Below are 25964 nucleotides of genomic sequence, written 5' to 3'. Positions count from 1 at the left end.
TTGTTCGGATCAAAGGAGACAAACAGTTGAGGGGGATTTCTATGTGGCTTAGTCCTGTGCATGTAAAAGGCCAAAGCATGCTTGCAGTCCACAGTATGAAGAGCTGTTTCTCCACAGTGAGAATGAGGCTTTGGAAAGAATACTGGAAGTACAATGGATTGATTGAGATGGAATTTTGTAACAACTTTCAGCAGGAATTTGGGATGAATACGGAGTACCACCTTGTCGTGATGGAATACTGTAAACGGTGGATCTGCTACTAAAGCTTGTAGCTCACTGACTCTGCGAGCAGACATGAGCGATAAGAAAGACCACTTTCTAAGTGATATATTTAAGATGAGCCGAAGACATTGGTTCAAATGGAGGCTTCATCAATTTAGCAAGAAGCACACTGAGATCCCAAACCACTGGAGGTGGTTTGAGGTGGTTTGATATTGAAAAGGCCTTTCATAAATCTGGAAACTACAGGATGAGCAGATAAAGGTTTCCCTTCCAACAGCTGATGAAAAGCAGCAATTGCATTGAGATGGACTCTAATGGAAGTTGATTTGAGGCCAGACTGAGACAAATGAAGTAGGTAATCCAGAACTGAAGACAAGGAGGTAGACTGAGGCTCCTTGTGATGAAGATCGCACCAAGCGGAAAACCTAGTCCACTTCTGGTTGTAACATTACCTGGTGGTAGGTTTTCTGGAAGCATCTAAAATGTCTGACAGATTGAAAAAACTGTAGGCTTGAAGTCAAGTCGATAGGTACCGAGCTGTCAGATGTAGGAGCTGCAGATAGGGATGAAGAAGAGAACAGTGACTATGTGTAAGCAGAGATGGAAAAACAGGTAGAAGCAGTGGCTACCTGCTGCTGAGTTGAAGTAGAAGGGAGAACCAAGGTTGTCTGGGCCACCGAGGAGCTATTAGAATCATGGCGGCATGCTCTTGTTTGAGTTTGACAAGTGTCCTAAGAATCAGAGGAAATGGAAGAAACGCATACATGAATTTGTTCGTCCATTTCAGGAGAAAAGCATCTGCCTCCAGTCGGTGAGGAGAGTAAATTCTGGAGAACTGGGGCAGCTTGAAATTGTGGGGAGACGCAAAAAGATCTATCTGAGAAGTCCCCCACTGGGAAAAAATGTGATGGAGAGACGGAGAATTGAGTGTCCATTCGTGAGGTTGCAGGAGAAGACTCAATTTGTAAGCCAGTGCATTTTGCTCTCCTTGAATGTAGACAGCTTTCAGAAAGGTGTTGTGAAGAATTGCCCAATTCCAAACCTTCTGAGATTCTTCATAAAGGAGAAGAGATCCTGTCCCTCCTTGCTTGTTTATGTAGTACATGGCGACTTGATTGTCTGTACGAATGAGCACGACCTGATCGTAAAGGTGTTGAAAAGCTTTGAGAGCACTGAAGATTGCTCCGAGTTCCAACAGAATGATGTGATGTTGATGGGCTGTGATGGACCAGTGCCCTTGAATCTTAGACCATCCAGATGTGCCCCCCAAGCATAGATCAAGAAATCTGTGGTGAGAGAAACAACAACCCTCTGGAAAGATAAGAGGACAGCATTCACCAATGAAGAGATTGCCGAAGAGAAGGTGTCACTGTAATGTGTTGCGAGAGCGGGTTGAAAGCCTGCTCCCATTGAGAAGCCAGGAATTCTGAGGTGAAGTCTGGCAAAAGGAGTCACATGAACTGTAGAGGCCATGTGATCGAGGAGAATCATCATGTGTCTGTCTGAGATTGAAGTGAGGGCAGACACTTTGTGACAAAGTTGAATGAGAGCATCCTGATGTTGTTGTGGAACAAATGCTCTGAGTTGCACAGTGTCCAGTACGGCTCCAATAAACTGCAGAGTTTGAGAGGGCTGCAGTTGGGACTTTGGAACATTGACTTCAAATCCCAAACTTTGCAAGAACCAAATAGTATGCTGTGTCACTACAGTAACCCCTGAGACGTTGGATCTTTAATGAGCCAGTCGTCCAGATATGGGAAAACCTGGAGACCGTGACTTCGCAAAGCTACTGCTACCACTACTACCAGGAACTTGGTGAAAACTCTGGGAGATGAGGCAAGGGCGAAGGGTTGCACTCTGTATTGATAGTGATGATTTCCCACCCGAAATCTGAGGAACTTGTGAGAGGCTGGGTGAATGGGTATATGAGTGTAAGCCTCTCTGAGATCCGGAGAGCATAACCAATCGTTGTGATCCAGAAGGGGATACAAGGATGCCAGTGACACCATCCGGAATTTTTCTTTGATGAGAAATTTGCTGAGAGCTCTGAGATCCAATATTGGTTGAAGACCCCTGTCTTCTTTGGAACAAGGAAGTAACGGGAGTAAAACCCTGTGCTCTGCTGCTATGTCATCTTCTTGAAGCCGTTATGCGGAGTTACGAAAGGATCACCTTGTCTCCTATTCTCTTCAACATTTACATGAACGCTCTGAAGCTTTTCCATCTTTCTCCCTTTGAAACACTGTATACTGTCAGCATAGCTATTGCTAGCATTCAGCATTTTCAGTTGGCATAACTAATGTCAGCGAAGGCCTATGGGAAATTATATCAATCTGACTGGCATGTGAATGCAGATAGACCCTGAGTGAAGGCAGACGGTTTCACATAACCCTAAAAGATGGTTTCAAATAGCCCTGATTAAATCAGGATTAGCTAAAAGGTGTTCTTGTGTTAATGTCTGATTAAGAGGGTGCTTAGGACAATGGGTCCAGGTGCACAGATAACTAAAGTTAATCAGAAACTATTGTCAGAGACATACTGGAAATACATATATGACTACAGCCTATTTTTCTCCTGTCTACAAAGGAGGGGGGAGATTTAACTTCTATTGAAGCTCAATAGATTCTGGTTTTTAGAATAAGTTTCCAAACTATAAAAGCCCCCTCGCAGCATCACACCCTCTCTTGGCACTCTGGTCCTCTCTTGTTTCTCTTGAGATCTCTCTTTCTCTGTCTATCTCTCTGTCTATCCTTCTCTTTATCTATGGAACCCGAAACTTAGACCATCACCCCATCCCCCTTTCTCTCTCTGGCTCTCCTTAGAACTTCAGACTCTCTGTCTCTTTGCCTCTGAACTCTGTAAGGCAGGGAAACTGCTTTGCTCTCTCCTTAATTGTAATGCTTATAAATATTGCTTTCCTGTAAGCCTATTTCTATAATATATTCTTTATGCAATCATTCTGGCTGTGTTTCTTATTTGAGTCTACTTCCTGGTGAATCTTCAGTGAGGGAACTGAACCTGGGACCTGGCGTTTGTAAGGGCGCCTCTAATATAACCCCACCAACCATACATTGTGGGGGCCACTAACAATCCTTACATATACGTATGCAGATGACATCTTTGTTCTCCTTGAGATAGACTCGAATCTCAATAACCTTGTTGGGAATATAATAGAATGTATAACGAAACTTCAGTCATGGGCCCTTACTGTACAAATGAAGTTGAATGAGTCTAAAACAAAATTACTCTGGCTAGGCCCAAAATTAGATCAGCTACCTTTGTTTAGTCTACTGCTTTCAGGATCTTCACTACCAACTGAATTCTCAAGTAAAGTCATGGGTGTCATTATAGATTCAACACTTTCTTTCAATGACTATCTGAATTCTCTGGTGAAAAAATGTTTTTTTAGTCTCCATATGTTGAGGAAAGTGAGATCCTGCTTCCGTCAACAACATTTTTCTGCTCTTTCGAGGTTGGATTATTGTAATGCGGTCTTCTTAAACCTAACTAAGAAAAGTCTTCAAAGACTTCAGTTGATCCAGAATACTGCGGCTGGGCTGATCTTTGAAAAAAGTAAATTTGATCATGTTTCTCTGCTTTTGCTAAAACTTTATTGGCTTCCAGTTATTTCTAGAGTCTATTTCAGCCAGACACATTATTTCTAGAGTCTATTTCAAATGTGCTTGCTTTACATTTAAGATCTTGCATGGCATCTTTCCTTCCTCTATTTTGGAATTCTACAAGATTTGAGATTACCAGACCTACTCAAAAACTTAAATTATCCTTTCCTACGCTGAAAGGCGTCATCTATACTGGAAAACTAAGGAAGTCTCTTCTTTTCATAATTACTGAACTCTGGAATAATTTTCCTGTCCAGTTGCGTGATCTGGGCTCTCTCCAATTATTCCGAAAACATCTGAAAACTTGGCTTTTTTCAAAATTGTGATCTTCGTTTCCCTCTATATTATCCCTATTGTATTTTTTCTTTAATTTTCTGTAAACCGTGTCGAGCTCTATTTTTACAGAGAAGATGCAGTATATAAGCTTAAGGTTTAGTTTAGAACAGGCTCGATTGCACTGAGGAAGAGCAGAGCTTGTACTTCCTGGAGAAGAAGGGGACTCTGCGAGGAATTGGAAGGACACTGTCTTGGAGGGTGATCTGGTGGAATCTGATGGAATTGAAGAGAGTAACCCTCCTTGATGATTGAGAGTACCCAGAGGTCTGAAGTGATCAGTTCCCATCGTTGATAAAAATGATGGAGACGACTTCCGATGGGAAGAGGGGAAGACAGAGGTAGCGAGATTATGATGCTCTGGCTGAGATGGTCAAAAAGACTGTGTGGCTTTGGCCGCAGCTGGAATCTGGGGTTTTTGCCAACGTTGCTGCTGTGGTTGTTTCTTGGGCGGCGGTCTGGAATAAGATGATGACAACTTTTGTGGATAACGCCACTGGTACGATGCAGAAGGCTTGAAACACCTAGTCGCCGGAGGTTTAGGTTTTGGTCGAATGAGAGCAGCAAATGATTTCTCATGTTCAGATAAGCGTTTTGTAGCCGCTTCAATTGATTCATCAAATAGCTCATTGCCATGCCTATCTTGTAGATTTGGCTCCATGTCCACAATGCACAGCCAGGCCAAGCGCCGCATTGCCACTGAGAAAGCAGTCACCATTGAAGACATTTCAAATGCATCATATGCTGCTTGAACCATATGAATGCGTAGCTGGGATAGAGTAGAATGCATGTGCTAAAATTCAGTTAAATCATGCGGAAACACGTACTTGAAAAATGAAGCATGGTCTTGACCCAGTTCTTGAGATATTTGGTAAAACCAAAGTTATAGTTCAAGATTCTATTCATCACCATGGAATTTTGATAGAGTCTACGTCCGAATTTGTCCATGGTCCGTCCCTCCCGGCCTGGTGAGACCCCTGCATAGACTCTAGAAAGGTGAGAGCGTTTCAAGGATGATTCAACCACCAGAGATTGGTGTGAAAGTTGTGGTTTCTCAAATCCCTTGTAAGGTACCATCTTATAGTGAGATTGCAATTTTATTGGTACTGCCAGAATGGAATATGGCATATCAAGGTTTCGCTGGAAAGTGTGCTGAAGAATGCCATTCATAGGCAACTTCAGAGATTCCCTGGGAGGATGAGGCATCTCCAGCTCCTCCAACATTTCTTTACTGTATTTTGAATCAGGCTTCAAAGGAATGTCCAGATCCTTAGACATTTGGCAAAGGAACTTCATGAAGGATACCAGATCAGCTGAGGAATGTCTTCCTGAGGGTGGAGAACAAGATGGTGATGAGAGTGGACACGTGTGTCTAGGCTCCTACTCTATAGGCTAAATTTTTCTTGAAAACCTTTAGTTACATACCGTTTTCAATGCCTAAAAGGAGGGGACAGCAGAGGAGTGTCCCTCTCCCTCTGTCCGTGACTTCGACACCGCGTCAGACTGCAATAATAACATTTGCAGTCCCGACGGCGTTGGGCGTATCCGCAGCTGAGCCCCAGGAGCAGCTCAGCATGGACAGCGAGATTTTGCTGAGCCCTATGGGACCTGACACTCCTCCTCCTCCGAGAGAAGCAACAGAACCTGGCCTTCATATGGAGAGATCTCGGGAGCAGCCGAGAGAGGAGGAAAGGTCGTTGCAGGAGACTTCGGAGGGGATTGCAGAGGGAGGAGGTGCACTGCAGTCGAGCGGTGGTGAGTGAGGGTGGTGAAGCCCGGGAGGTGGAACGAGATCCTGGGCTCCCTCGGCTCAAGCCGCTCGTGAAGCCGGCAGTGGTTACTTTGGACTCACTGTGGGGAGCAATTGAAAATCTTCAAAAAGTATGTACGGGATTCATATCCCTTATGGCTGATGTTTCTACTAAAGTTAAGAAATTAGAAATAGACTACCAAGATCAAATGAGACAAGTGGGGGACATTGAAAAATCTATAACTGAAATTAAATCTGTAAATAAGCAGCAAGTAATGGATAAAGCATTTCTTCTTCGAAAAATTGAAAATTTGGAAAATCAAAATCGGAGTTTAAATTTAAGGATTTAAAATTTTCCTATGTCTAAATTTAAAACTCCTAGAGAGATCTTTAAGGACTTTTTAGTTTCTTCATTAAAAATTGCAGAACTGAATATACCACCTTTGCAAAAGATTTATTATTTAAAAAGGACAATAAAAGAGACTGATACAACTACTGAACAAAACTTATTAGCACTTTTGGACTCATCAAATTTGGAATTGTCTGGACGGGCTACATTAATAATATCTTTAGTATTCCATCAGGATAAGGAAATGATTTTGAGACTGTACTATAGTTTGAAGCAAGTTTCGTTTTTGGGAGAAAGAATATATATTTACCTGGATGTTTCTAAATGGACTCAGTCAAGAAGGAAAGAATTTCTTACATATCGGGACAAAGTTCTTTCATTAGGTGCCTCCTTTCAGTTAAGATTTCTCTGTAAATGTTTTGTTGTATTTCAAAATAACAGGTACATTTTTTACGATTCAGATCAATTACATTTCTTTTGCACCCTAGTGACTTCCGGAATAATTCAAGTCCATCATTATGCCATCGGTTTCACTTTAATTTCCTTTTATTAACGATAATATGTTCTTTCCTGGAAGAGTTTCTTTTCTGTTCTTCCCCCCTTTTTATGATTGAGGACTATGTTTAAGTTAAATAATCTTTAATTTATTCTGTTTAACCCAATAGTAAATTGGATTTATTAATTTGTATTATTACCTTTTCTTGTTTATTTTAATAAAATATTGGATGTATTAATATCGGAATATTTCCTGTTAAGCACAGTTTATGTACTTAATTAAAAACTAAATAAAGAAAAAAAAAAAAAAAAAGGAATGTCTTCCTGAGGAGAAGTAGGACAAGATCTTTGAAGTGCAGAGAAAGAGGATGAAGCCTCACGAGTATTGATACTGGAGATCTGATTCAGGAGGTAATGATGTAGAAGAATACCTACTCCTGGAAGGGACAGGAGAAAGAGAATGTTTCCTTTTAGAGAATTGGGCTGGAGATCATGGTTTTGACCCACGAGAACCATGTACCAGCTGATAATGATGCTCCTTTGGAGAATGCCTCAACAGTGGAGTGTGTAGCCTCGAAGAACCTTGAGGCAATGGAAAACAAGGCATCGAGACTCGGCCTCAAGAGGACGAGCGTGGTCTCGAAGAATGCCTCGATGAACGATGTTTTGGCAAGGAATACCTGCACCTTAAAGAGCTGGAATGGGAAACATCCTGATGCTGCCTTGAATGACGATGCTCAGAAAGGTCCCGAGCCTGTTGAGGTGACATCGAGACTTGCCTCGATGAATGCTTCGATGGACGGTGAAGAAGTAGAGTTGGAGTTCGAGACCTCGGTGACCTGGATCGATGCAGCGAGGAAAGATTCGATGAGGATCGAGGTTGAGACACTCAAGGTCTTGACTTCTTCTCTTTTAGATGAGTGCTCATGTTGATCTTGAGCCACTCTCAAGGACTCGACTCCTTGTAAAGTAGAAGAGTGTTCAGGCTGGAATGCAAACAGCAGTGTCGAGGTTGGAGTTAGTTTTGCAATCAAATTGCGAAACTCCTTGTGCAAAAGTGGTTCCAGCATATCCTGGAAGAAAGGCACCAATACCAATGGGGCTGGTATCTTTGATGCAGGCATGCCTTCTGACAAGGAAGACCTTGATGTAGAGGGGTCTCTCGACCTGGAGGCAAGGCATGCAGAGGTTCTCTGGATGGCCAGCAGGACTAAACTCTCTGCCTGAATGGCCGGAGACTCAGTTTGGAGGGCTGGTGGCTTCTTACCCAGCAAACCTGTGTGAGGAGACATCGACTTGGACAAAGCCCCGTCCGGAGATGTCTTCGATGACTTCCCCGAGGTCGAAGACTTGGCCATTGAGACTGGTTTAGTCGAGGTCTTTACCATCGAGGAAGATTTGGTCGATGTCGAGGTCGAAGGTTTATCCAAAATCAGATCCATACCTCCAAAGATTTTCTCTTGTTGAACCCGATGCTTAATAATATTGTTTAAGAATGTCAAGTGAGTTATGTGAATTAATTGTAATAATATTGTACACTTGTTGAAAGAAATAAAAAGGAATAAAGATTAAAAAAAAAAAAAAAAGAGACCTCTACTGAAGTGTAGCACAGCGAACGCACGACTCCGTGCAGTAGTCTGGGCCCAGACACTAAATATACCAATGATGGGGATAGGTGATGGAGATCGCACGTTGGCACCGACTACACTTCTTGAAGCCAGTGAGTGAATGGGACATCGAGGTAAAGATGGCCACAGCCAAATCGAAGTCCTTGGGACAAGGCTGCGGAACGGGTCCCGTCGCCAGAAGTTCAAAATAAGGTAGGTTTTTTTTACCAATGCATATTGCAACAACTCTGAGTAAAACAACACACAAAAGCCGAGGCAGAGAAGGCAAAAAAAGGTTGAACTAGTTCGATGCTCACGCAGGCCATGAAGCGATGGTTTCTCAGCTCTGTGTAAAAACTAGAACTGAGGAGACACGTGCCCTATGTCAGGCAGGAAGGCACTCGCACATGCTCAGTGCGACAATCATGAACTTTCTAAAAGTTCTTCAAGCAAGATTGCTTGTGAAGCTGTCCGCATTGGGGCTCCGTGGATGACGTCACCCATATGCTGCCTGCTTGTCCTGGGATAAAGCTAGTTTCTATTGCTAGATATTCAACAATTATTGCAGCTGTCTGGGTTGTATAGTTAAATTTCTTTTACTTGAACCCTGCTAGACCAGATCAGATACATACATGGGTTTAACATCCAGTCAGCAGATGGAAACCAAGAGCATAACTTTTCCAGCGACATCATTCACTAGTAGAAAAACTGGTGCAAATAAAGAACTTGCCAGTATGCTATCACAAAGCTGACAAAAAAACACCCTTAAAAGTAAAAATTGCACATAGCAAAAAAACAACCCAAAAACCAAGCTCCTCTACAAGGTTAAACTCTGAATTTCCTACCTTATTGTCCTGAAAAAGAGGGGAACTCTTATGCAGCTAGTGTCTTCCCAGGAAGGTCTAGGACTGGTCTAGCAAGATTCAAAGAAATTAAAAACTAAGACTAAATTTCTCCTTCTTTAGCATCATGCTAGACCAGTCCAGATACATATAAAGCTTCAATACACCAGGCAGGGGGAATATAATTTATGGCTGCCTTAAGGTTTGCCTTCCCAAAAGTGGAATTCTCTCTGGCTTGCATATTCAACTTATGTGCTTATTTCGACTTGCTTACTTACTTTATAAAAAAAAAAACATGCTCAAGGAGTTATATGTACAGTAAAACCCAACCAACCCCCAGCTGATCTAACCCTTCAAGAAGAAATGCAACGATGACAGTTACTCCGGCCTTGTCCAAAAACCATGCTGGCCCTCACAGAATGTGCCTGAAGCCAAACACTGAATGACTTGTCAAAATATACAGAAAGAATGTATCTTCCTGATCGAATGAAACAAGGATACCTTGATGAACACCATGTACCTTGTCAGTTTTCCAAAAGGAATTTTCACCTTCAAATATGAAATAAAGATTCTATGAGCATCTACCAAATTAATCCCCTCTTTTACAAAGCCGTGAGGCAAAAGCCCTGAAGCCCTTTAAACCTCTATGGGCTTTGGGGCAGTTACCGCAATGGCAGCCACTAATGCATCTTTATAAAAGGGGGGGGGGGGGAAGGTGTTTTTTTTTAAAATGAACTTCTCTCCTCCTTTCTTGGAAAGGCTGGATAATAAATCATCTGATTCAGATGAAAATCGCTTTCAGCAAAAAAAAAAAAAAAAGAAAGGCAGCACTGTATGCAGGAAAATCGTTTCCACATAAAAACTAAGATAAGAAACCCATCATAGCAGAGCCTACAGCTCAAAAATATGTTGAATGGAACAAACAGCCAACAGGAAAACTGCTCTCAGAGAAATTCTTCAAGAATTTTCAAGGTTCAAATGGTGCTAACAACACATCTTTAAGCACCATATTGAAGCCCAGCTTCAAGATCATTGCCTTAAAAGGGGCCAAATCTGCTTATCCCAAGAGGCAAGCAAGAGATGCTTGGATGAGGTTCCAGGGAGCTGCTATTTATACTACCTCTGTGGCACACTACAACATGCATTCTTTATGAATTCAGAACCAGCCTTTGGTCTAGAAAGGCCAAAATGGAAGAAATACCTATCCAACATGCAGAACTTTCTCACTCTCTCATCCCAGGTCTCAACTGCCATGAAAATGTATAAGCCAATGAGACTGATACTGTGTGCCATAAAGAATATCAAAATCATGGTAGAAGAGTAATCCTTCCTATGCAATTGGATCCACTCAAGAGCTTGGTTTATAAAGCAAACTGGATCAGAAAGTAGGCCCAGCCCCTGAAGAAACAGGATGGGAATCCTGCCAAGGACATCACTAGACTGGCATACCACAATTGCCTGGGCCAAACTAACTTATGATCCTTTATCCTTGAAGCACTTGGCTGATGAGAGGGCACAGGGGAAACATTTACAGAAACCCCTCCTTTGGTCCATTGTTATTTATTTACTTATTTAATTTATTTAAACCTATTTACCTGCTTAAAAAACCTAGGTGGTTTACAAATCAGGATATCAATGTTGTCAATGTCTGGTTTCTTTCTATAACTGAAAAATCTGAGAACACTGGAATTTCAGGGTGTTACCATCAAATCCATCACTGGAGAATATCATCACTCCATGATTAACTGGAAGACCCAGACATTTAGGGCCTCTTCTATCAAACTGCGCTAGCAGTTTCTAGCACAGAGAGCCATGCTGAATGGCCTGCGCTGCTCCCAACGCTCACAGGAACTCTATGAATGTTGGAAGCAACGCAGGCCATTCAGTGTGGCTCACCGCGCTACAAACTGCTAGCGCAGTTTGATAGAAGAGGCCCTTAGCTCATGCATCCAAACTATTCCTACCAAGGAAATGCACCTGAACAATCTCCACGCCTCCTGTACAAGCTGATGAAATTACATTCTACATACTGGAACAAAAGACTTATCTCTTGCACTGTTACTATATTCCATGTGTTTTCTTGCTTACTGGCACATACAATACAATTTATTTCAATACACTAAGTTCCACATAGTTCAATGTGGTTTACAAAAAGAGTTAACTAGGTAAATCATGGTAAGACAGACCGAACTTGAAAAAACAGACCGAACTTGAAAAAACTCTTGCTCGACTCTAACAGTATTAAACCAATTATGCTCCTTCATCGACGAACAAGGCACCCTATCCACCTTCTAATCTGGATTCAGGAAATTCCACAATACTGAAACCTTCCTTCTTGACATTGATGACTGCTGGAAACTCATGGAACAAGGGTAATGATATCCACACATGGATCTACTCGCTTGCCAAGTATCGGGCCCAACACTCAAAGGTGCCATAACCTGCCTCCTTTGCTACATAACATCAGGAAAATGGAACATAGCAAAGCCAGAATTTGAAGAATTTATACTCAAACTCCCTCACATCAGCATACAACCTAATATTAGGAGATCTAAACCTATACCTCAAAAACAAAGCATCCAAACAAACAGAAAGCCTCTTATCATTCCTCAAGGCACTATGCTACAGAATCCTGGACCAACAAGCCACACAAGAAAGGCCATCAACTCGACATAGTGGCCTTCATGTTCCAACAACCCACAACACCGGAAATTCACACCACGAACAGAACCTGGTCATGCTCCCTCTGGTCAGACTACTTCAAAATCAACTGGTCCCTCTGGTCAGACCACTTCAAAATCAACTGGACACGGGGCAAAACTAAACAAAATATCCAAAGCTTAACATACGAAACTCACAAAAATATAAGTTACTAAATTATGGAACAAAACAGACACCATGATCCAAGTTGGAAACCCCAAAGACTTCATTAACCACTGGCGCATCCTAAGTACAACTATCCTCAAAGATATAATACAACTGCAAACAAAAAACAGAATCTGCAGATGCTCGGATAAATGGTTCGACAGCAAACTAATGCAACTCAAACATCAATGCAGACGTCTCGAAAGAGAATGGAGACAAAAAAAAACAAGAACACACAAAAACAGCCTGGAGAACACTAAACAAACAATACAAACAAGCGCTAAAAGAAAAGAGAAAAACATATTACATTAATCAGATAGGAACAGAAAAGCACAGTTACTTACCGTAACAGGTGTTATCCAGGGACAGCAGGCAGATATTCTTAACGCATGGGTGACGTCACCGACGGAGCCCCGGTACGGACATTTTTCACTAGAAAGTTCTAGTTGGCCGCACCGCGCATGCGCGAGTGCCTTCCCGCCCGACGGAGGAGTGCGTGGTCCCCAGTTAAGATAAGCCAGCTAAGAAGCCAACCCGGGGAGGAGGGTGGGTCGTAAGAATATCTGCCTGCTGTCCCTGGATAACACCTGTTACGGTAAGTAACTGTGCTTTATCCCAGGACAAGCAGGCAGCATATTATTAACGCATGGGTGACCTCCAAGCTAACAGAGAGGGAGGAGGGATGGTTGGCCATTAGGAAAATAAATTGTGTAATACAGATTGGCCGAAGTGCCCATCCCGTCTGGAGAAGGTATCCAGACAGTAGTGAGTAGTGAATGTGTGAACTGAGGACCAAGTGGCAGCCTTGCAGATTTCCTCGATGGGCGTGGAACGGAGGAAAGCCACAGAAGCAGCCATAGCTCTGACCCTGTGGGCCGTGACAGCACCTTCCAGTGAGAGACCAGCCCGAGCATAACAGAACGCAATGCAGGCAGCAAGCCAGTTGGAAAGCGTCCGTTTGGAGACAGGACGACCTAGACGGTTAGGGTCGAAGGACAAAAGGAGCTGAGGAGATGAGCGGTGAGCCCTGGTACGGTCAAGGTAGTAAGCAAGGGCACACTTACAATCCAGCGTGTGCAACGCCTGTTCCCCAGGATGAGAATGGGGCTTAGGGAAAAAGACAGGCAACACAATGGACTGGTTGAGATGAAAGTCCGAGACCACCTTGGGAAGGAATTTAGGATGGGTACGCAGAACCACCTTGTCATGGTGAAAAACAGTGAAAGGTGGGTCGGCAACCAGTGCATGCAGCTCACTAACCCTCCTGGCAGAGGTGATGGCAATGAGGAAAAGCACCTTCCATGTAAGAAATTTGAGTGAAGTTGTGGCAAGAGGCTCAAACGGAGGTTTCATGAGTGCTGATAAAACCACATTCAGGTCCCAGACGACTGGAGGAGGCTTCAGAGGTGGTTTGACATTGAAGAGGCCTCTCATGAACCGGGAAACCAGGGGATGAGCCGTGAGAGGTTTTCCGAGGATAGGCTCATGAAACGCAGTGATGGCATTGAGGTGGACTCGGATTGAGGTCGACTTGAGGCCAGCGTCGGAGAGAGAGAGCAAATAGTCCAGTACGGTTTCCACCGCCAATGAGGTGGGATCGTGATGATGAAGAAGACAGCAAGAGGAGAACCGGGTCCACTTCTGATGGTAACATTGGAGGGTGGCCGGTTTCCTTGAGGCATCCAGAATACGACGGACAGGCTGAGATAGATTCTCTGGAGAGGTCAGCCCGAGAGAAACCAAGCTGTCAGGTGGAGCGAGGACAGATTGGGATGCAGTAGAGACTGATGCTGCTGTGTAAGTAGAGTAGGAAACAAAGGAAGAGGAATGGGCTCCCTGGAGCTGAGCTGGAGTAGGAGGGAGAACCAGTGTTGGTGAGGCCACCGAGGGGCGATGAGAATCATGGTGGCTTTGTCCCTGCGGAGTTTGAATAGCGTCCTCAACATCAGAGGCAGTGGAGGAAAGGCATAGAGGAACCGATCCGTCCAGTCGAGCATGAATGCATCCGGGGCCAGACGATGAGGAGAGAAGAGTCTGGAACAGAACTGGGGCAGCTGATGGTTGTGAGGAGCTGCAAAGAGTTCCACCTGAGGGGTGCCCCACAGAGAAAAGATGGAGCGGAGTGTGGGGGGGATCCAGAGTCCACTCGTGAGGTTGAAGGATGCGGCTGAGATTGTCGGCCAGGGAGTTCTGTTCGCCCTGGATATAGACAGCCTTGAGGAAGAGACTGCGGGCCGTGGGCCAGGTTCAGATGCGGATGGCCTCCTGACAGAGGAGGGGAGATCCGGTGCCGCCTTGCTTGTTTATGTAGTACATGGCGACTTGGTTGTCTGTGCACAGGAGAAGAACCTGAGGGTAGAGAAGGTGCTGGAAGGCCTTGAGGGCATAGAACAAGGCCCTGAGTTCCAGGAAATTGATGTGATGTTGACGCTCCTGAAGGGTCCAGAGTCCCTGAGTGCGAAGTTCTCCCAGGTGAGCTCCCAAAGCATAGGGGGAGGCATCTGTGGTTATGATCATGGAGTGAGGGGGTAGATGAAAGAGTAGATCCCTGGAAAGATTGGATGAGTTCAACCACCATTGAAGAGATTGCTGAAGAGACGATGTCACAGAGATGGGATGAGAAAGAGGATCGGTGGTCTGTGACCATTGGTTGGCTAGAGTCCATTGAGGTGTCCTGAGGTGGAGTCGCGCCAGAGGAAGCACATGGACCGTCGAGGCCATGTGGCCCAGGAGGACATCATCTGCTGAGCTGGAATGGAGTGATGAAGGAGCACCTGGCGGCAGAGGTGGAGCAGGGTCCGTTGGCGGTCGGAGGGGAGAAACGCCCTCATGAGAGTTGTGTCGAGAACGGCTCCAATGAACTGAAGTCGCTGTGTGGGAAGCAGATGCAACTTGGGGTAGTTGTTCTCAAACCCCAGGAGATGGAGGAAGGAGATGGTGTACTGAGTGGCTTGTAGCACAAGTGGAGACGTAGGTGCTTTTACCAACCAATCGTCCAAGTAGGGGAACACCTGGAGGTTGTGAGACCTGAGAAAGGCCGCCACCACAATAAGGCACTTGGTGAACACCCTGGGCGATGATGCGAGGCCAAAGGGTAGCACCTTGTACTGATAGTGGCGGTGCTGTATCTGAAATCGGAGGTAGCGACGTGAATTCAGATGGATTGGAATGTGAGTGTAGGCCTCTTTGAGGTCCAGGGAACATAGCCAGTTGTGTTGAGAGAGAAGAGGATAAAGCGTGGCCAGGGAGAGCATTCTGAACTTTTCCTTGACCAGACACTTGTTGAGGTCCCGGAGATCGAGGATGGGACGAAGGTCTCCTGTCTTCTTGGGAACCAGGAAGTAGCGGGAGTAGAATCCCTGACCCCTTTGGTCTGTGGGAACCTCTTTGATGGCATTGAGGAGAAGGAGGGATTGGACCTCCCTTAGGAGGAGAAGGGACTGGGAGGAGTGGGACGCAGACTCTATAGGAGGATTGTCTGGTGGAAGAGTCTGGAAGTTGAGAGAGTAGCCGTGGCGGATGATGTTGAGGACCCACAGGTCTGATGTGATGACCTCCCAACGGTTGATGAAGAGTTGGAGACGTCCTCCGATTGGCTGAGGAAGAGGTAATGATGGTGGAAGACTGGCTATGCCCTGGAGAAAGGAGTCAAAAGGGCTGAGATGGTTTTGACGGAGGAAGAGGCTTGGCAGGTTGGTGAGATTGAGAGCGAGCCTGAGTGTGTTGTTGTTGACGAGGTCTGCGAGGCTGCTGTTGGGGCGGGTTGAGAGGCCTGGCCAAGAACCTGCGCTGGTAAGAGGACTGTGGTCTATAAGGACGAGCAGGTGGAGCCTTCTTTTTAGGTTTTACCAGAGTGTCCCATCTGGTCTCATGTGCTGAGAGCTTCTGGGTGGTCGAATCCAGGGACTCCCCAAAAAGTTTGTCCCCAAGACAGGGCTTGGTGGTTGATGTCAAGATCAGATACCCTCAACCAGGCCAGACGTCGCATGGCAACAGCTATGGCAGACGCTCGGGAGGTCAGCTCAAAAGAATCATAAATAGAGCGCACCATGAATTTCCGCAGTTGAAGGAGGCTGGAAATTTGTTGTTGAAAGAGTGGAACTTTGCGTTCAGGGATGTATTTTTGTAGGTCGGATAGTTGTTGTACGAGATACTTCATATAAAATGAGAAGTGAAATGTGTAATTATTCGCCCTGTTGGCTAGCATGGCATTTTGATAAAGGCGTTTGCCAAACTTATCCATCGTTTTGCCTTCTCTGCCAGGAGGGGTGGAGGCATAAACACTGGAGCCCTGAGTTTTCTTTAATGTAGACTCAACTAGGAGAGACTCATGGGGCAATTGAGGTTTGTCAAAACCCGGAATTGGGATGACCCTGTATAGGCTGTCAAGCTTACGAGGAGCTCCGGGGACAGTGAGTGGATTTTCCCAATTTTTATAAAAAGTTTCCCGCAGTATGTCATGAACGGGTAACTTGAGGAACTCTTTGGGAGGTTGTTCAAAGTCTAAGGCATCCAGAAAGGCTTGGGACTTTTTGGAGTCGGACTCTAAAGGAATAGAAAGAGCCGCCGACATCTCCCTGAGGAATTTGGTGAAAGAGGATTGCTCAGGCTTGGAAGTGGTATCGGGCACTGAGGGTTCCTCGTCTGTGGATGATGCGTCCTCCTCGGTACCGGGTGGGGATTCTTCCCATAAGTCCGGGTCCCTGATATCAGTGTGCGCACGCCGAGATGTCGGGGTGGAAGGCTCGGTGTGGCGGGTCTTAGAAAGAGACTTGCCAGAGCGCATGGAGACGGTACCGGGAGAGGAAGACCGGTGTTGACCCCGGTCCCGGGAAGAGCGGTGCCATTCTGGGTCCCGGGGAGACCGGTGCCCTTCCTGGTCCCGAGGAGGATCGACCTCAGAGCGGGTCTGTACCACAGGACGAGAACGGAGTGGTTCAGCCGAGAGGATTGGCATGGAAGTGTTGAGTGACACCGAGGGGGTGGACACCGGTGGGATGGTGCGAGGCTCGGGTCGGTCTGGTACCGAAAGAAGTGGTGCCAATAGGGTCGGTAGCAGGTGCTGGAGTTGTTGCTGCAGCTGTTCCTGCAATTTGTCTTGGAATATGGCCGCGATGCGGTAATCCAGGGGTGGCACCAGTACCGCTTTTTTCTTTTTCGGTTCCATAGGTGCTGCTCCACACCCCAGCGATGAGGAGGCCCCGCCGGGGCCGGCCTGAAAAATAAAGAAAAAACAAAGTTTTTTTGTTTTTTTGTACTATTTAGAACGGAAAAAGAAACCCGAAGGGAAAAAGAGAAAAAACAAGAAAATAACGCGAGCGGGAAGGCAAAAAGGAAGTTTTCAACGGCCGTTGAAACCACATGCATCTTCTTCGCTCCGCGGAAACGAAGAAACTGGGGACCACGCACTCCTCCGTCGGGCGGGAAGGCACTCGCGCATGCGCGGTGCGGCCAACTAGAACTTTCTAGTGAAAAATGTCCGTACCGGGGCTCCGTCGGTGACGTCACCCATGCGTTAAGAATATGCTGCCTGCTTGTCCTGGGATAATCAAAGACACCAAAAAACTTTTCAAATTACTAAAAGAACTCAGACACCAAACCCTACCTGGCCACCAAAAAATGCCCCACCCCCATCCCCAGACACCCAACTGGTTAAATTCTTCAGAAACAAAATCTCAACAGCCAGAGATACCTTCACCGGGACCCCAAACCACCTCAACCAAATTCCTACTCCTAGAAAAAAACCATCATATATCCCCTACAACCCAATCTAAAACTGCTGGGAATAATGATAGACAAAGGCTGCACCATTAAATCAGCATAATCCAGAAAGCATTCGCAGTCATGCGCAACTTAAGGCAAATCTGAAAATACTTCAATGACGAACAATTCAAACTCTGGGTCCAGTCCCTAATCTTCAGACTCCTAACTACTGTAACATACTTTACCTGTCATGCCCTGCCAATATATTAAAACAACTACAAATAGTACAATCAGATTGGGCAGACTGGATGGACCATTCGGGTCTTTATCTGCCGTCATCTACTATGTTACTATGTAAAATACAGCTCTCAGACTGATATACTCACTGAAGAAATACGACCACTATCTCCACGTTCCAAGACTCGCACTGGCTCCCAGTACAAGCATGCATACATAAATTCTCTTATCACAATCACATCAGTACAGTTGTTCAGAAATGCTTCCATCATCTTAGAAATTAGACGGCTTCAAATAGTGCAGAACACAGCTATCAAGATTATTTATGGCGCTAAGAAATTCGATCACGTTTCACCTCTCCTGTTACCCGTTGAACACAGAATTAGTTATAAAATCTTACTTTTAACCCTTACAACAAGCTTAAATAATCAACCAGAGTTCATCGACAGACTTAATTCCTTATAATCCTTCAAAAATGCTTCGTTCAATGTCACAAAACCTTCTTGTCGTACCATCATTAAAATTAATACGTTGCGTTCCAATAATTTTGCTGTCACTTCCCCTTCTCTCTGGAACTCACTGCCCAACCATTTGCGCTGTGAAACCGTAACAAAACGATTCATATCAAAATTTAAAACATTTTTGTTCCAGGATGCCTTTGAACAATAACTGTCCTCTTAAGGACAAAAACAAACAAGTTTTATCTCTTTTTATCTTAACCTATTGTTCTTTCCCTTTTTTCCTATTGTTTGAAGTTAGTCCATATGTCTTATTATGTGCTTCACTAAATTAGTTTGGTATTGTTTAGTATCCCTGTATTGTTAATTTTATATTGTACACCGCTTAGAAACCTGATTAAGCAGTTTAAATTTTTTTTAATAAACTTGAAACATACAATACAAATTCTACTGCACCTTATACAAAGCCCTGAATGGAAACGGACCAAGCTATCTAAACAATCGCCTAATCAAGAACAACACATCCAGACCAAGGAAAACACAGGCACACTTTACCCACCCTCCAGTCAAAGGCACACAAAGCAAAAAAATGTATGACGGACGATTAGCAACTCAAGCAGTAAGACTAGACATCTCCAATCTGATGACCACAATGCTCAACTACAAGACTGCCCGTACCATATATGTACGAGTGCCTTCCCACCTGATGCAGGCTTGTGCAATCATCAGTTCAGTAAACAAACTAAGAAGCCAACTAGGGGAGGAGAGAGGGTTGTGAGACTATCTGACTGCTGTCCCTGTATAAAACCTGTTATAGGTAAGTAACTGTGCTTTATCCCAGGACAAGCAGGCAGCATATTCTCACAGATAGGACTCCCTAGCTGCTATGAATGGGATGGAGGGAAGCTGGCAACTAGAGATTTTTTTTTTTTTAAACTGTGGCCGAACCAACTATCCCGTCTGGAATTAGACTCCAGACAGAAATGGAATGTGAAAGTATGGAGTAGGGACTTAAGAATCTGCTTCATAAAAGTCCATAATGGAAGAGGAATGGAGTAAAGTACAATGGCTGCTACTGCTGTTATTTCAGGCTTTGGAGCACTCGCTACTGTTCAGTGGAAGCCCAACCCAACCATGGCAGCATATTATACAGTCCGTTGACTATGGAGAGATAGAGTTCTTGATCATCGAAGATTCTAGAATGTTGGGATTAAAGGATAATTTGTAGTTTGGGAAAGGCGTAATTCAATACAGGCAGCAAGCCAAGGCAGGTTTATAGTCCAATAAGTGAAGTACAGTTCTCCCAAGGAGATAACGCGGTCTGGAGAAGACATTCTGTACTTCTATAGAGTGGCTGAGATGAAAATTGGAGACTACCTCTAGTAGGAAGTTGAGATGAGTAAGAACAACTATCTTGAAGAAATGTTGCGTAAAGTGGATCATGTATTAGAGATCATAATCCACTGGATCGGTGAACAGTAGGGATTCAATGGAAGAAGACTACTATCTAAGTAATATGTTATAGAGATGAATAAAGTGCTAATCCCCAATCCAGAGATTAAGATTTTGGGAATATGGCTGGATTTGGGAATATGACTGGATATTTGGGAATATGGCTAGATTGAATAAGTTATCTTGGTATTGAAAACATGTTTTCACCTCCTGGGGCTTCTGTTACTTTTGCCTATGTAATTGGAACCTTCTGACTTGGCTTCAGTAGTCCAGGTGTTAATTTCTTATCTCAACTACTGCAACACACTGTATATAGATCTCTCAGTGTTTCAGCCGCAAAAATTGCAGCAAAAGTAAATTACTGAAGGACATTTGTTGTGATTTTTGAGTTAATTTTATATGTACATTTCTAAAATGGGTATGTATGGCTACCTGCGTAAAAGTTTTTGAGATAATGTAGGATACAAAAATTAAATTCATAGCTTGGGTACATAGAAAGATTTCAGATTGGAATTTAGAATTGTGCTTGGCTTTACTCCCTATTTATTCTCCATGATCCTTAAATAATAAATATAAACATTTTCCTTTTGTATTACCTGAATTGCCAATTTGTACTCAGTTTGATGACATTACTGTAATTCCTATTTTCTTCTCTTAATGCATTCTATGTTAAAGGGGGCCCTCTAGTGTCTGAAGAAAATATAACAAGGCAGTAAAAATTTGAAAAAGATTTTAGACTTTTAATTACATATTTATTACTTATTACAAATTAAACATTTGCACAGAAAAGGGTAAATAAAGAATCATGGATTTGATTTACCATCTTTCTGTGGTACAAATAAAGTGTTTTACATTTATTATATGCAGGTACTTTCTCTGTACCTAATAGGCTCACAATTTTTGTTTATTTTGTGTACCTGGGGCAATGGATGGCCAAGTGACTAGCCCAGTACCACAAGTAGCCACAGTGGGGATCACCACACTATGATTGCTCTTGATAAATAGTGATTATAGAGTACTAGTGTTTAAGCCCGTTACATTAACGGGTGCTAGAATAGATGTGTAAACTTTTAGAACAATGGGGTGCTGAGGTGCTTCTTTCTTTTTTTTCCTCTTTGTTTCTCTCTCCTTGCCCCCCCCCCCCTTTCTTTCTGTCTGTCTATCTTTCTGTCTCTCTTCCTGGCCCCCTATCTGTCTGTCTTTCTTTCTGTCCATCTCCCTCCCTGTCCCACTGTCTATCTTTCTTTCTGTCTCTCTCCCTGGTCCCGTGCTTATTATTGATAGAATTATTTTCACTACCTTTGTTGTCTGGTGACTATTTTTCTGTGCTTTTAACTATGTTTCCAGGGCCTCCTGCAGGCTTCTCCTCTGGTCCTCCTTCCCCCTTCCTTTTACCTCCTCCCCTTGTCCAGCAGTACCCCTTACCTGCTCCCCCTGTCCAGCAGCACCTCTTCTCCCTTCCTTTTACCTCCCATGTCCAGCAGTACTCCTTCCCTGCTCCCCCTGTCCAGCAGTAGCCCTTCTCCCTTCCTTTTACCTCCCCCTGTCCAGCAGCACCCCTTCCCTGCTCCCTTGTCCAGCAGGAGCCCTTCTCCCTTCTTTCTCTGCTTCCCCTGTCCAGCAGCACCTCTTCTCCCTTCCTTTTACCTCCCATGTCCAGCAGCATCCCTTTCCTGCACCCCTTCTCCAGCAGTAGCCTTTCTCCCTTCTTTTTACCTCCCCCTGTCCAGCACCACCCCTTCCCTGCGCTACCTGTCCAGCAGTATCCCCTGCTCCCTTCCTTTCACCTCCCCCCTGTCCAGCAGTACCCCTGTCCAGCAGTACCCCTTCCCTGCTCCCCAGAGGGAAGGCAATCTGTAGCACACGGAGAAGTCTCCTGGTTTTCGCAGAGTTGCGGATGGAGGCAATGTTTAAACCGCCGCAGGCTCCAACGCTCGTTGTCGAGATGGGGAACCGCCGCACACTCCTTCTTCCCACTGCATATGCGGAAACCGCCGCACAAAATCATGCTCCTTCCCCTGCGCATGCGGCGGCACAGAAGCACGGAGCAAGGACGCCCGGAGTTTGAAGTACGCATGCGCGCTAAGGGTTTTATTATAGCGGATGTACATTGAATATATGGTGATTCAACCTACTCTCTCCTTTAAGTTCGGTAGATCAACACAGTTCCCCAGATTCTTAGCCTAATGGTTACTGCAGTATTAGCCCACTGCATGAACGACTACTTTGGAAAATTGCGAGCCATGGAATCAAGGGCGACATACTCACGTGGATTAAAAACTGGCTGGAGCAAAGGAAACGGAGAGTGGGGGTAAATGGACAATACTCGGACAATAATCTGGAGTTGTACTAGCATATACTCGAGTGCTAAAAGACTTCTTCAAGGTGGATTCCACTAGTAGGGACTAGTGCTGCAAGTGCAGTTGGTTAAAATTCTGCAGGATTGAACTCTATAGAGTATCTATTTTCTTGGGAGCTGTTGGTAAAGTTAAAGGCATCTCCCAGTTTTTAAGCATAGTGTCCTTACTGAGATGATGAAAAGGCAGTTTAAGGAGGTCCTTAGGAGGTTCATCAAAATCCAAGGCTTCCAGAAGTTCCGTCCTTGGTTCTATATGTTTCTATGTGGATAGGAAAAGCCTTCCCAATTCAGACATATTTGATGAAGGACAGACCTTCTGGAAGAGAACGATGCCTAGGTTCAGGTGGTAATGGGTCAGAAGGTATGCCATATGACTCTGGTGCTGTTAAGTCAGGCTCTGGTTCAGTGTCATTATGCTGAGAAATGTCAGTATCATTCTTAGGCATCCCCAACAAGTCTCTATAAGATGGTGGAGAGGTATGCTTATGACTGGAAGTGTCAGGAGTCTGATAGCGACTTCAACATCAAGAAGAACTCCAATGCCACTGTTGGTACCGATTTGATGATGAAGATGGGTATCGATGTTGTGAGTGTCTCGAGGAGGATTTAGGTTGAGGAATCTGGGATTTTGTACCGATAGACCTTGATGCTCTCTGAGAACTGGCTTTAGCAGGACAGTGAGATGCGGTACCATGGGGCCTTGATGCGCTATGCTCAGGCTGGGCCGGTACAGAGGAATACTAAAAGCACAGATGTTGCTTGCATTTGTAAAATCATAGCAAACTCTCAGTGTAAAAGTGTAACTGGTCCTGTATCGATTGCACTGGTACCGTTTGTTGCACAGGTACTTCGGGTGCTATAGGACGTCAGGTTGATGTTGATCCCCCCAATGAGGTGCTATGCACAGATGACATCTGCATGCACTGATGGGGAACGATGGCTCAGACACTTGGCATGCATCGATTGAGGGCTCAATACTAGAGATACCTGCGACACTAGCTGGCTTTACCCGATACCAACGTTGATGGAGGTGATGATGCCGGTACTGTTGGTGATGTCTTCTCTTCTGATGATATGGAAATTGTAGGTGTCCCAAATCATTTTTGTTGCTGGATGAGACAGGCTTTGAGAGATAGTTTCTGCAGCATGCAACAATGGGTATAGGAGTTTACACGATATTTCAGCCCAAGACACTGGAAACATCACTTATGTGGGTCAGTAATGGAACTGGACTGGTTGCACTGTACTTCTTAAACCCTAATGCTGGTTTGGACATGAGAGGAAACACAGCAGCAGCGAAATCAAATGGCTCAATGGCTGCCGTTGAGGCAAAGAATGGGACTAGGCCGAACTGAGGCAAAAGAAAGAAAAATTCCGTAAAAAACTGAGTTTGATGGAAAAAAACGCCATATGAAGGGCAGAGAGCAGAGTTATTAGGAAAAACAAACAATAAAGCCAGAAGGTAGTAAAAAAACACACTGGAAGGCAAGAAAAATCGCTTGGACAAAGTCCATGTAGAATTTCTTCACTCCACGGAGAAAGAACTGAGGTACCGTGAGCAGACTTTGGACGAGAAGGCACTCACGCCTGCATGGTGTGGCCAATCGCGAAGCTTCTTCAAAACTTAAAGTGACAGTACTTTTCACTGTCCGTACCGGGCTCTGTGGATGATGTCATCCACATGTGAGAATATTCTGTATGCTTGTCCTAGGATAATGATTGTTACGGAAGTATTTAGCAAATTCAACATTAGTCTTTATTTCTGAGACATTGAAGTCTTTGGCTAGGAGGTGCAGCAAATGAGACCATTAGTTTGGTATTCTCTTTATGCTCTTCTGAATTTCTTCTCATCTCGGATACATTTGCAACATTGTCTATGATTAAACTGTACTAGACATTCGAATTTTTGTTCACATTTTATTATAGCTTTTCCTGCTACTTCCTGTAAATAGGTCAACACATTTTCATCAGAGTCAATGTTGGGCGGGTTTTGTAGTATTTTTCACGCTGATTTAAAATCTGTGTTTAGTTTTTCACTAGCACGTCACATTTTTGTAATGAGGCTCATTATATATAATTATAAATGTTAATTGGGAGATATATCATGCGTTTATAGAATAAATGTATAAGGAGGGTTAACGACAGTTTTCTTTGTTTGTTTATGCTACAGACAGTGATTAATATCAGTCTTTATCATGCCAAGACATTGTACTAATCATCTAGATAGTTTTGGTTATGTCTGTGGTCCATTCACGACGAAAGCACAACATCGCCCAATTACCTTATATCTGAAGAAGGTATACAAATTGTACTTTGGCTGTCCACTGGGTGACCTGGTTAAGTCTTGGGCTCATTGTGCTTTTGTCATGACATTAACGGGCTCATTGTGCTTTTGTCATGACATCGACGGGCTCTTCAACATTTTGTCACAAGTGCATTGTCCAGATGAATGGAGTCTCTTCATCGATTCTTCACAGAGAAGCTTGTAGGCAGTGTTACTGAACAACGGAAATTCCAAACCAAGTAAAGTGGTACCTCGGTTTACGAGTGCACCGGTTTGCGAGTGTTTTGCAAGACGAGCAAAACATTCACAAAATCGGCGCCTCGGAAACCGAGCGCGCTTCGATTTGCGAGCGCCCCCCCCCCCTGAGAACCGGCACCCTCCCCCCTGCGATCCGGCACCCCCCCACTGCCATCAGGCACCCCCCCCCCCGCCGTGACCTGAGGTCCCCCCAACCCACTCGAACCCTCTTCTTACTTTGCTGTAGCCTCTGCAGCGGCACCGGCACCAGCATGTCCTGTGCGTGGTGCCGGTGCCTGAAGATCTGCTTCCTGTGCTGGGCCTTGAGCATGTGCGCATGCTCAAGGCCTGAGAGTTCATGTCGAACGTGAACTCTCACGTCGAACGTGAACTCTCAAGGCCCAGCACAGGAAGCAGATCTTCAGGCACCGGCACTACGCACAGGACATGCTGGTGCCGGTGCCGCTGCGGAGGCTACAGCAAAGTAAGAAGAGGGTTCGGGTAGGTTGGGGGGACCTCAGGTCGCGGTGGCGGGGGGGGGGGTGCGGATCGTGGGGGGGAGGGTGCCGGTTCGCGGGGGGCCTTCGGAGGGAGCAATGCCGGTTCTCGTGGGGGGGGGAGCAGCGTTGCTGGCCTCGGGCGGGGGGGACCTATCAAAGTGAGTTTCCATTATTTCCTATGGGGAAACTCGCTTTGATAAATGAGCATTTTGGATTACGAGCATGCTCCTGGAACGGATTTTGCTCGTAATCCAAGGTACCACTGTATACCAATTGCCCATTCTGCATCTAAAGGACTCTTTATGAGAATATGAAGAATTTTCTAGAAGTGGAACATCTGTGGTAATCTGAAGGTCATTGGCATGCTAATGAGAATGCAAGGAGGATTCACTAAATACTGCTGTTTCCTGTGCTTGTGGGATAGCAGATCTACAGCTGAACATTATGTCAAGTGTGTCTGGCAGCTGAGGGATACCTATAAACCAATGACAAGAAGTGTGAAATTTATGCCATCGGTAGATCCTCATAAAATATTTCTTACACCTCTTCATATCAAGCTGGGGTTGATGAAAAACCTGGTAAAGGCCATGGGTAAAGCAAACTCGCCAGGTTTTCAATATCTTGTTAAGAAATTTCCAAAAATCAGCACTG

General features: G+C 44.7%; 1 protein-coding gene across 4 annotated transcripts in view; it reads right to left on the bottom strand.

Annotated features, from left to right (window-relative positions):
- Window positions 1–25964, bottom strand: part of SMARCA5 (SWI/SNF related, matrix associated, actin dependent regulator of chromatin, subfamily a, member 5) — a 436858-nt gene that overhangs the window by 82376 nt on the left and 328518 nt on the right. The window lies entirely within an intron of this gene.

This window comes from Geotrypetes seraphini, chromosome 1 (genome assembly GCF_902459505.1).
Source record: "Geotrypetes seraphini chromosome 1, aGeoSer1.1, whole genome shotgun sequence".
Taxonomy (NCBI): domain Eukaryota; kingdom Metazoa; phylum Chordata; class Amphibia; order Gymnophiona; family Dermophiidae; genus Geotrypetes; species Geotrypetes seraphini.
The sequence above is the reverse complement of the archived record's forward strand: the minus strand, read 5'-3'. Positions and strand labels throughout refer to the sequence as shown.